The 12,793-nt window shown below is 40.7% G+C and overlaps 1 protein-coding gene across 11 annotated transcripts in view; it reads left to right on the plus strand.

Annotated features, from left to right (window-relative positions):
* IQSEC1 (IQ motif and Sec7 domain ArfGEF 1) overlaps window positions 1-12,793 on the plus strand; it is a 357,083-nt gene that overhangs the window by 62,702 nt on the left and 281,588 nt on the right. The gene's annotated exons all lie outside the window — the stretch shown is intronic.

Consider the following 12,793-nt stretch of genomic DNA (forward strand, 5'->3'; position numbering starts at 1 on the left):
AGATTTCTGATGTGCAGTTATATATTAAAAATTTACTATGCAGTTTTTCATTACTTCTGGAGTTAAGTTGCATTCTTGCTTCCTCAGCTATTAAAAAAAAAAAAAACAAAAAACAAAAACCAAAAAACAACAACAACAAAAAAAACCAAACCAAAACTCAATTAACTGAGCTGTAAAGAAACATCTAAAGGAGTTTTGATTCTGAGGTTACTGGTTCCTGAGCTGTGGTAGGGATAGACAAGTCTGCAGGTCAGAGGTGAAATAGTAAGTGGTTTAAAAAGTTTCAGCTGCAGGGGAAAGAAAGAATTGGCTCATTTGTAAAATGATTAATGAGATAAGGACGACACGTTTTTCAAACAGAATTGAAGCAGATACACCATCTCAATTTTTGTAACATTAGTTGTTTTCTTATAAGCAATTACAAATTACAAACAATTGAATGGTAAGGGGGGGGGGGCAATAGGAAAACAGGTAAAATGGTTTTGAGAGGTCATAAACCCAAGATATTTTAATCGGTTATCTCTTCCGATTGAAGTCTGTATTCTGATGCTGACTTTAAGAGCACCCCCACTTATCAAAGCAAAATATTTACTTCCCTTCCATATGGCTCTTTGGCAATATTCTTACTTAGATCATAAATTGGCTTCACTGCGGATTCTAATTGCTTAATCTCATGAGACAGGTATTGGTGCTGGGCTTCTTGTAAAGCAAGTGGAAACTGCAGAGCCTTTTCTGCACAGTGATGCGTTGTTCTGGAGGCATTAATTTCACGAAACCCTTACTGCTACCTGCTGCAGGGAAGGATAATAGAAAACTTTTGTAAACAAAGCTTTTTTTCCTCTGTGTTCTGCTTGGCTGTATTCTATTCCACGGATCATTTTCTGTCCTACTCTGTAGTACACATAAAGGGATTGCATTCTGAATGAGCCTGTCTGCGAGGAGTGTAACCGGCCAGAAATGCTGGTGCTTTTGTGACATACGCCAGGCTTCTCGGGGGTATGCGAGAGAGGATGCTTTTTAACTTATCCTCCAGCTTAATTGCTTCCCCTTCCAGAGATGGGCAGCAAACACTTTGGACAGAAACGTAAAAATATTTCTCGGTAGCTTTGTGTTTAGAACACCGCTACTTCAGTCTGCACACAGCTGTATTGATGTGTTCCCTGAAAAGAAGAAACTGCATCTCCCTTCCTTTCCCCCAGGTAACACGGACAATAGTGTGCGGAGGATAACAATATTTCTCCAGTTAGCTAAAAGTGCCCTGAGGTGGTTGCATCTGTATGCTGAGTTTTATGGGTATTTAACTGGTTTTGTGAAATATTCAGGTATGGAAGGCTGTTCCAGGCTATCCAGGTGGTGGTGTGATGTAGCATCTGCCCGGTGTGGGTCTTTATTTGCATGCTGGAGGAAGCACGTTCCTCTGCCTCTCGCTGGGCGGACAGATGGTATCTATAACCTTGATGTAAAGCGCGCAGCACAGGCTGTGGAGGGGGTTGCTTTTTGGGAAAACACGTGGGGCTTTGTGTCCTGTCCGTTGCTTCAAACTATTTTCAGACATTAGGGGAAGAAGAGAACCTAGGTTACTAAAAAAATGCATCCTAGATGAACAAGGTGAGTGTGGAGAGGATACGTTCAGCCCAACTGCTAGCTGGCCCGAAGCTCGGTAGCATGTGCAGCAGTGATGGCTGGGCAATGAAATCAAGCTGATCTTTCTACGAACCTCTCATCAGAGATTACTGAGAGTTTGGAATAGACATTTCTTGGACAGTAGTGGCTGTACACAGTCCAGGAATAGATATAACAAGCTCTTTATGGAGACCATATGCCATTAGCTGCACTTCCGTGGTATTTTATCATAGAACATAGTAAGTTATCTATGGGAGATAAGTATTGGCTGCTGCTTGTGGATTGAGAGACATGTCTGCTTGGGTTTAACAGTTTAGCTTTAAAAGACAAAAATGACATCTACTGTTTAAGGAAATGGCTGTTTTCAATGTTCCTGTCCAGGCTCACGATTAGAATTGATTCTCTTAACATGGTTACTAGAAGTGTCTGTGTGCGCAACACCTTTTGTAAGGACTAAAGAGGTTTTGGTAGTCACTGCCGCATGAGCAATGCATTCCAAGAGCTGGAATGGAAGGGTGCATTTTAGGATGGAGATGGTCTCCACAAATATGAGCGCATGCAGGCAGACACTTGAAGACTACACATAGTAAATCTGTATTAAAAAAAAAAAGGGGGCACCTGCAATATTGTACTCTCACTTACTTAAGATAGCTAAAACCTAAGTTACTTTCTTTAATAGGAGTTGGAGAAAATATAGGACAAAAAGAGTGTGATAAGTTATGTTCTCTGTGAAATAGTGTGCTTTTTCAGTGAACATTGTTAATTGGCAGTTGTAGGTCTAATATCCAGTCAATTTGGTAAACTTATCAAATAGGTCCTTTTTAAGCAGTCAGTCGTAAGTTGTGCTTTAAAACAGAACTCTTTCTCGTTATACCTCCTTCCTCCCTAGCGTGGTAGAATTCATTGCACTGATATCAGTGTACTTCGGGAGAATTGCCATAACCCGGTAATTCTCTGTTTACAAGTAAGTACCCTGGGTAGGTTGGTCATAGAGGAACAGTTCCAGCAGCATAACTGGTGATTATCTACTTTGTTGCTATGGTATACAATGGTAATTGGGCACCTGCTGTCTTTTTTCCTTTTTTAAAATTTCAGAATGGTGCCTGAAAATGCTTCTTATATAACTTACATTGAATCTTGCAGCTAGTGATTCATATATTTACCCTTGTATTAACTTATCTTCATGATGCCATTTCACGTGGGAGATGGTGTACTTTCATGCATGATCTACAAGGAGATCCATTAGTCTAAGTACCAGCCCAAATTTAGTTTGTATATAGTTCTGATATGAGTTTTAAGTTTTATACTGTTTGGGACTTCAGTTGAAACTCCTTTTGTACTTTTGGTAATGGGAAATCATATCTCCCTTCCTGCTTTTCTGCAGTCAAAATGCATTTATGTTTTTTTCTGAGGGTATGAATACACAGCATGTATGAGCAGCAGAATGGTGCCCAGTGAACTAAAGTGTGTGAAGCGTTAAGAGTAATGAAACAGAAAGCTTTCAATACGTTCATCATAACATGAAACCAGCATTTAAAAACATGGAACACTATCAAAGAATACTTTTTTCCTGTGTCTTGAAGTGACCAAGAGTCCTGAGGCCTTAGCATGAGGTTGGTACCATTATAACTCCTGTGGTATTTCTTGGGAGGCTATGCATCCTGTCATGGGTTTTCTTTAATTATGTTGATGAAAAGGTGTCTCCTCACTTTGACAGTAGAAGCACTGTAATAATACAAGAAACTGATGCACTGGATTGGAAGGGCTGCTCACTTGCTAGAGACAATACAAACAAAGCTGTACATCTAGTCAGAATATAATGAGTAAAATATAAACTGACACTACTTAAAGTGCCAATATAAATGCATGTATAAACTTCTGAGCTACAGTTCCATCAAATAATATGGGGATGTTAGCTTTTACTGATTCCTCTGTTTTGCTGCTTTTCTGCAACAGAATAAACTATCCTGCTATAAGTACTGGACTGGTATAACTATAAGCCAGTACAACTGATATTTAGTAATTAAGGTACAGTTCTGCATTGTTCACCTACTGCTGCTAGCACAGAGGAATTCAAGATTCATATCTGATGTGGAGTAAGAGGAGAATTCATCTTTATTGGAAACTGTTTATTATTATAGGGATAGTATTGTGCAAAATACAGATTTCTGGTACGAGAAATTGGAGAGGGCATTTTGGAAAATTGCTTCTTTCAAGTATTGAGTTTTGGTTAAGAGCAAGAATAGAAGAGTTAAACAACTAATCTGATTTTAATTTATAGTGTTTGCTGCAGAATATGTGAGAAGAGCACTTATTTTTGGTTTTGGTTAGAAGCAATGAAACTTGTACGTTAAAAAATGCTTCAGGATTACACATATCTCTGGAGCACTCACCTTTTAGGTAAGAGCATCCTTGGGTTTAGGGGCAAAGGTTTTTCCTAAGACTTCCACTGAACCTAGTCCGTGGTGTGCCTTTTCTGGGGGGTTCCGTTATGACGTTTTTCACTAATTGCATTGGAAACACACACACATGCGGTTTTTCACTTTTCCAGTGGAAAAACTGGAGGTGGACCTAAGCAACTTCTAGTCCTAGTGCAGCATACCAGGGAGTGTATCCTGCCCTGTAGGCTGAGATCCTGCTATGAAGAAGTGGAGGGAGCCAGACTTCAAACCTCCCAACTACGTGAACGACTTGCATTTTACTGTAGTGCAGTTTTGTTCCATCACCCATTTTATTTTCATTTAAAAGGATTTATCAGACATGGTTGTTAATGAGGTAGCAGTATTAGTCTGAAGGATTTCAGGCAGCAATTGTAAAGACTATCTAAAATGCTTGAGGGGAAGTGTTACAGCTCTCAGTCCTTCAATAATTGAAAAAAGAGGAATATCTCATAAATGTTGACCCTGTGCTGTCTTTCGAACTGACTTGGCGGTCTGGGCTGTGGGAGTCTCTTAATTACAGACCCCATCCAAACTGATCAAGGTAATAGTTTCCTTGCCAGTCAGGTATGATCCTGGCTGGTTAGTACGCAGTCTCCCTAGAACTTCCAGAGAGCACGAGTGTGGTGGGTTGACGCTGGCTGGATGGCAGGTGCCCACCAAAGCCGCTCTCTGACTCCCCCTCCTCAGCTGGATGGGGGGAGAGAAAATATAATGAAAGGCCTGTGACTCGAGATAAGGACAGGGAGAGATCACTCACCCATTACCATCGCGGACAAACCAGACTTGACTTGGGGAAAATGAACTTCATTTATTACCAATCAAATCAGATTAGGATAACGAGAAATAAAACCAAATCTTAAAACACCTTCCCCCCACCCCTCCCTTCTTACTGGGCACAGCTTCACTTCTGAATTCTCTACATCTCCCCTCCCAGAAGCACAGGGTGATGGGGAATGGGGGTTGGGGCAGTGCATCACATGTCGTCTCTGCCACTCCTTCCTCCTCAGGGGGAGGACTCCTCACTCTTCCCCTGCTCCAGCGTGGGGTCCCTCCCACGGGAGACAGTCCACTGTGAACTTCTCCAACATGAGTCCTTCCCACGGGCTGCAGTTCTTCATGAACTGCTACAGTGTGGGTCCCTCCCATGGGCTGCAGTCCTTCAGGCACAGACTGCTCCCATGGGGTTACAAGTCCTGCCAGGAGCCTGCTCCAGTGCGGGCTTCCCACGGGGTCACAGCCTCCTTCGGGCATCCCCCTGCTCCGGCGTGGGGTCCTCCCCGGGCTGCAGGTGGAGATCTGCTCCACTGTGGACCTCCCTGGGCTGCAGGGGGACAGCCTGCCTCACCATGGTCTTCACCACGGGCTGCAGGGGAATCTCTGCTCCGGCGCCTGGAGCATCTCCTCCCCCTCCTTCTTCACTGACCTTGGGGTCTGCAGGGTTGTTTCTCTCACATGTTCTCACTCCTCTCTCTGGCTGCAGTTTCTGTTCCACAGGAACTTTTTTCCCTTCTTAAATATGTTACCCCAGAGGCGCTACCGCCATCGCTGATGGGCTTGGCCTTGGCCAGCGGCAGATCCCCATCGGACGTGGGGAAAGCTTCTGGCAGCTTCTCACAGAAGCCACCCCTGTAGCCCCTCTGCTACCAAAACCTTGCCACGCAAACCAAATACAACGAGCTGTCTGGGAGCTGGCATGGCTGGGGGCTGATAGCCTCTTGTGAACAGGACGTGCATCCAAAATAGACCCTCCTTTCACACAGGCTATGGGGCAGAGATGAATAAATGCTGATTCCTGTCATTACAGGTCTGAGTCACCTTTGAATTGGTGACTTCGGCTGCTTTTTTGGCATGACCAGTTTGGGTTTGTGAGCTTGGGGAAGTTGGAGTGTACAAGAACTGCTGGGTTATCTTTATATAGCTCCCTCTTTAAGAGGTACAACTCTCCCCTTGCCCTGCCTGTAAGTGCTCTGTATGCTTTGAGGAGTTACTGTAATAGCCAGAGACTTCTGAAACGAGGGATGCTGCAGACCAGGAATCTACTGCTGTTGAAATACAGTGTTGTATTTCTAACCATATGCAATAAAAACATCACAAGGATTATTGGGCCCATCATTTCTGTGGTATTGAAGCAGCTGTGATATTAGTTAGGTGCTGTGCCTTTGCAGTACCAGATTTTGCTGTCTTTTCTCACATATGTCCATGGGCTAGTGTTAATCTGTATTTCAGCAGCAGGCAGGAGAGGTTTGTAAGCTGACTGCTCCATAGTTTCCTTCCAAGGAAACTGCTGGATAAAGCAAAACAGGGATGATGCATGTACAGAGGGAGAGACTAAGGTGAGCAGTTCCTAGCCCCAGGCTGAACTACACCTTCTCTGGGACGAAGCCTTTGAGCCAGGTGCTGGCTTTCTCCTGATCAGGTGAGACCAGTGTGAGAAAGTAGTGGAGAGGAAAGACTTCGCCAGAAGCCACTGGAGTCCTGCTGGTGTGTTCAGTGGTCTCTGAGCGTTGCTACTCACGATGGTATTGTGGTTCTACTTTTAGTGCTGGTTTTTGGGTGGTGCTAATGACTGCTGCCCATCTCCTGTTCAATTCCTATAGGCTTCAGGGTGGAAGAGATGGATGTGGAGATGCTATAACAACTTCAGTCATCTTGTATTAAGAAATTCCCCTGGCAATATGTCTAGTCATTATTTGGGAGGTGAAGTAATGATGGCAGACAAAGATATGGCGCCAAGTTTGAAGGCTGTTTGTTATATGCCAGTCCTTCCGTTTGCTTAATATCGGTAGGTCACATGCTTTATGATCACTAAAATCAAACTTCACATCTTTCTATTCTATTAGGTAAATACTTGTTCTGGTTTGTGACATTGGAACACTTTTAGCAGTTTAAGTTAAATCACTTCAGTGATGTGTGGGTCTCTGTTATCATTCTTCTTTTCAAGGAAAAACTTCTGTATGCTTTTTCCTGTTTTCAGTATGCAGATGACTTGATTTAATAAGCATACCTCTAAAGAGTAAAGTGGTGAGAAAACTTTGACTGGCATTGCGATAGGGAAGCTCAGTTTACACTGTTTTTTCTTTGGACGTCTTTGAGCTTCCCTTTATTCTCTCTGCACACATCTCTTTCCAAAGATTGCTTATTACTAGCAGCATTTTATCTGTTCCTAACCCTAATGTGCATCATGTGTGACTTGTCAGATGTAACCTTCTGAAAGAAACTTTTTGTTCTGTAGAAAGTTATTAGAGATCCTGTCCAGTAGGGTGCTGAATCAAGTTATATTCAAGGTAGCTGTTAGACTTTCTCATATTCTTTGGAAAAGAACAAAGACTATTAGGATATTACTGTTCTCAAATAATCCATGAAAATAGTGGTTTTCCTACTGTGCAAGATAGTGGGTTTTTTCTTTTCTTTTTTTTTTTTTTTTTAATCTCATCATTAAATCAAAATGCAATGCAGTAATCCTACTTCTGTAACTGATTTATTCTTCCTGTTACTACTGTGATGGGCAGGCCCAAGAGCATGGTTTTGCAGTGAGTGCTCATTCCTTCGTTCTGTTATGCATAATAACAGAATCCTGCTGAAAGGGCTATAATTAGTGGTGAAGTGAATAATTTTTCTCATCCTGAAACTTACCTTGTTAAAATGCTACTGACTGGACAGGTCTTACTATACTTAATATTTTGTCACTTCTTTTAAGAGTCTTCAGCTCAGTAGAATTTTTCTGACCCTGTCTAAGATACAAAGTCTTGCAAACTAACCCATTTTTTTTGGAAAGGAAAATCTCCATTCCATATGTCTGTGTTACTGGACACATTGTTTTGTACATTGCTGGCAATGCACTGATGCTGATCTAGACCTACTTAGCAGGAGGGCAAGGGCACGACAGCAGGTGTGCTTGCCTTTGAGCTCGGTGAGGTTTTAGATATTTGATATGACTATGTGCAGCAAGCAGGGCTACTCTTTTCAGACTCCTGGAATAAGAGCATTTCTTTACTTAACAGGGTATTGCACATCTGTTGTGACCCACAGGGGCATGTAACGTCATTCAGACACAATAAACTAAAAATCCTAGGTAGCTCTAATAGCCTTTAGATGGGGCTGGAAGTTTCCTGGCAACTTCTATCTTGTTTTGAATTGCTCCTCAGAACATATATATAGAAACTTCATACTGAAACATGCTAATGCCTATTTGTGATATAAGTAGTATTGTTTATATAGCCGTTAATGAATTCTCCCTGAAGCTTTTTTCCTTGAAGGTAAACAGTTCATCTGCATTACAAATGCTGAAAGACTTCATATACTACAAAAGAACAACCTGTAACAGGTATAGTTTGTTTTCTTGAGGCAAGTTCTGTGCTCAAAGCAAGGCTTAATCAAACGCATTGATTCTATTATTGCTCTGTAAAGATTTGGTTCAATCTTTTCCTTTTGTAAAAAATGACATTAGATTGCTCTTTAATATGTGGTTACTGTATACTCATACCTGTAGTAGGTCTCCTAAAATAAAATTAGTTCTTGTGACTTGCAAGAAGATGTATTTCAGATGGAGTATGATTACTTAGCATGGAAGCTACACGTTGTTATAAACCTTGGCTTTTACCCAATTCTCTGTATGCTGATGGGAGTGGCATCTCTAAATAGGTGAGGAGATATGATTTGGCTTATTATCATGTGGGTGAGTGTGGGGCTGTGAAACTATATTAAAGTCCTGTCCACTTGTGGGGTTTTACAGTAAGATTTCAGTTCTGCTTTTGGCTGTTGTTCTACCCTGCCACGTAAAGGAAAATTTTGCATCCTGAACGTGGATGTTAAACAAATAGAGTTTTAAAACTGCTGTTCCTACTTTCTATATAATCTGTTTTTATAGAACATTGCTGTAACTCTACTCATTGCCTAAATAAAGTATCTGCTAAGGCTGAAATTGTTGTAGGGGTAGTTGTGTACATCAGTCTATGTAATATGCCTTAATGGTTATGAACAAGATTTTATTTTGAAATGATTACTTCTGTGAGTCAGATGGAAAGCTGGTCCTGAAGCTGCTTTTGGAAACAGCTTTACATTGTGCTGTTTGACTTTTAAGTGTAAACAACAAATCAGATGGCATAAGACTTTCAGCTGGTTTATTAATACTTTAAGAGGGGGGGAATAATGGAGAGAATAGAACATTTCCTGCAGGGGTGAGCCAGAGACTTGCCACTGAATGAAGCTTGCTTCTGAAGCTGTGCTGCTTCTGGGATTTAAGACCCTGCTCTCACCTAAATGAACAAGAGACTTGCTGGTTGCGAATGGGAACCTCTCGCATTCCCCATTTGAGTGGCTTTTCTGTCTTGTGCTATTCTCAAAGATTTCTTCAAAATTATGATATTCCTGTAAATGGCCTTCAATTTTCATGAGCTGACAACCTCCCACCAAAAATGTTTTGTTGAAAAATTGCCAGCCAACTCAGCAACTGCAAGCCAAGATACTTTGTCATTTTCCTACTTGCTGTATTTATAGGAGGATAGTGGTGACTGTCTCTTTGGTATGCAAAGCAAAAGATAGTAAGTCATTTTGGTAACATGAGAGGAGATGTTTTCTGAAATTTCATTTTCAGATGTGGACTGACAGATGGAGGGTGATGGCAGTACTTCATTTAAACTTAAACAAAAATAATTCAGGATTTTAATAGTCACTTTGGTTTGCGGTCTCCTGTATGTCTTAAGTACTGGGGGTTTTGTTTTTCTTTGCACTTAGTTTATGGTTCAAGGTTTGTTCTGATGGTACCTGTTCCTCCTGGCCTCTGCTTGCAGTGGAATTACAGTAAATACTGCTAATAGCAAAGTCATTTCTGCTTCTACTGACTGTAACAATCTTAAAGAGGATGTGTTTTGCCATATTTCCTACTGAGAATAAAGTTCCTGGGGTCAGGAAGAAGACAAACTTGTACTTCAATGGGGTGTGCGGGTTAATCTTTAGTTCTACTCAAAATGAAATATTGGAAACCAGCCAGAGATGAGAGGAGAAATCTTGGAGAAAGTTGCGTGACACTTACCACATCACTCATATAACTTAGATATATAATAGAATATATTCTGTTTAAAGTACTGTAGCATAGAAGATATTGTAGATATCATAGCCTTTTCCTCCTTTAAGGTTTACCTTAAAAGAAATAATGCAATATATTGCCAGAAATTTTTACCTTTCTCCTTTTTTCAGCAGTGATGGCATCATTTCTTTTGTCTGGGTCAAAAGGAAAAAAATAATCCAGAGCCCAGTACATGCTTGCAGCATAAGCAGAAACATTAAATATTGATCTAAAATCCTGGCTTTTAAAGAATGCTTAAAGAAAATCTAACGCTTTATTTCAAACTACAAGTAGCTGTTTTTTTCAGCAGTGTGTTCATTCAGCTCTGCAAACCAATTACTCATTCCCTGAGTAAAATTGACCATCTCTGAATAACTCTTTGGAATTTACTGGACTAAATCTTAGCCTTGAAAATGCAAATTTAGCAGCTTTTTTAACCTTTGGGGATCCTAAAAATAAAGAAGGGATGGTGGTCCATCTTCCCTCGTGGTTAGCTGTGCTGAGGGAAGATGATCAGCTTGGGAGAGCAGTTGGTTCCAGCCTTGGTGCAGGGGGCATAACTTGGCAGAGAGCACCTTGCAGAGACCCAGCCTTTACCTTGCAACTTTTCCTTGCCTTACTTAAAATACTTCTTGAGTTTCAGTGAGAGGAATAGTGACTTGATGGAAAGGTGGTCTAGGACGGCTGGTTGCTGCTTCTAGTGACCCCAGAAAGCTTTGAGCGCTCAAAGACATTTTCCCTGTTTAGATGGTCCAGATGGTCTTGTTATTCTAGTCAAGAGGAAAGGCAGAAAATTAAGGTGTTAAACATCCAGTTGTCTCGGCTATATTTGAAAACTTGATAGTACAAGCAATTACATATAACATCTTTTTCAATTGTAAGGTGTATGTTCTGCAAGATACAATTTGCTGAAAACTGAGTGTGGGAAGGTGTCAGTTAAACACTTTCTTCATTAATTTTTTCATTACTCATGGGGATGCATAAGTGAGTTCATTTCTTTTGCTTCCCTTGCATTCAGGTAACTTCCAGGGATAAGGTCATCATGTAGAAAAAGCTGCTTTAAAGTTGCTTTTTGTCTATCAGAATACCTATACAAATCTAAAAACCTAACAACTTAAAGTAACCAGACAGGCTTTAAAAAATAAGGGAAGCAAAAGAGACTCATGAATTAATACTGTGTCAGCTTTGAATTCATGAAGCCGCAACCTGATGCTAGAATTTAGCCCTGTGCCAATCCTTTCCTCACCTCTGTTCTTGTATGTGTTAAAAGGGATGTATGAGGAGGGTGGATGTCAGACTGCTTGTGTTATTAGGGCAGGGTGCCAGGATGGAAATGCAGACCACTTCTGAAGTCTCGTGCATGTTTAGATGTTGAAATGTTTTGAAGAAAATCAAGTAACCCAGCTGGGTGTTGCAGATTGAGAGATTGTACACTACAGCTACTTACTGCATTCTTCTTTCCTGGCAGAAGTTGATTCACTTTGCTCTGGGCAACAGAATTTTTCCACTGTGCTAATTCTGCTTCTGTTTTAAATTATTCTGTGATGTTAGCTGTCAGGGACATCAACTGATATTCTTACGTGTAGATGTACCTGGCCACCTTTCTGTAACCTACACTCAGTCCACTGAATTACAGCACTCTTCCCACCGCCTGAGTATCTTGTGGGGCAAAAGGCCAAGTTTGTTTTTCCTTCTTTCCTCTCAGCTTGTGCTTTTAAAATCATCTAGACTTCTTTGAGCTTGAAGAAAATGATATTAGAACATGTAGTGAAGGGGAAAGAAAAAAAACCATCAATTTTTGGTACTTATTTCTACACTAGATTCTGCAAATTAGATTTTAGTACTGTTTGCTTTCTAGCATTAGCCTTTACAAAACTTTTAGTAGCCATAACTTTTTCTACTGCCTCTAGCATAATATGCAAGTTGTCACTGGAGGTGGATGGAAGTCATTGTAATAAGAAATCGGTCGTCTTTTTTTTTTTTTTTTTTTTTCTTTCCCCAGTCAAACTAGGGAAGATTCTTTAGTTACTAAAGAAATACCCTTGTCTTTGATTTTGAGGAGGCAACTTTGGTGCTACCTTATTGTCACTTAAGTGCTAGAGTTTGCAAGTTCATACTGATCACCTTTTTATTTGGATCCCCGGTAGGATTATGACATGGAGAGAGTGTTTTGAGGCTTTGTTTTGCTCTGGAACCTCCTGCTTTGCTTTGTACGTTTGATTCCTGGTTTTGCAGAGCCAACTGAAGTATTTAAGGCTTCTGCAGCACTGAGACTGGATTGTTTTAGAGTGAGGAAGGAAAAGAATTGGGCAAATGGTTGTATGTTTTCTTCTGGAGTTTCTGTTTGTTCATGAAATGCCGGGAGTATTATGTTTCTGTTTCTCTTTGGAAGAGGAAACCTTGTCAATATGAATGACACTAAATTTTCTTACTTAAAAGACATTGAGGAGAGGGGGGAGAGGCTTTGTTCCAGTTTTGATTGATAAAATCATGTCACCTTGAGAAAAATATGCCCTCTGAGAGCTTCTGTAACTTAGTATATCTTATCCCTCATTTTTGCATATTTATGAAATTCAGACAAGTATGGGTTTTTAAAATATTTTAGATTACTTTATTTGCAAATCATAGCCCCTTCTGAGTAGTGCCTAATAAGCCTGGGGATTAG

The sequence above is a fragment of the Aquila chrysaetos genome, chromosome 20 (genome assembly GCF_900496995.4).
Source record: "Aquila chrysaetos chrysaetos chromosome 20, bAquChr1.4, whole genome shotgun sequence".
Taxonomy (NCBI): domain Eukaryota; kingdom Metazoa; phylum Chordata; class Aves; order Accipitriformes; family Accipitridae; genus Aquila; species Aquila chrysaetos.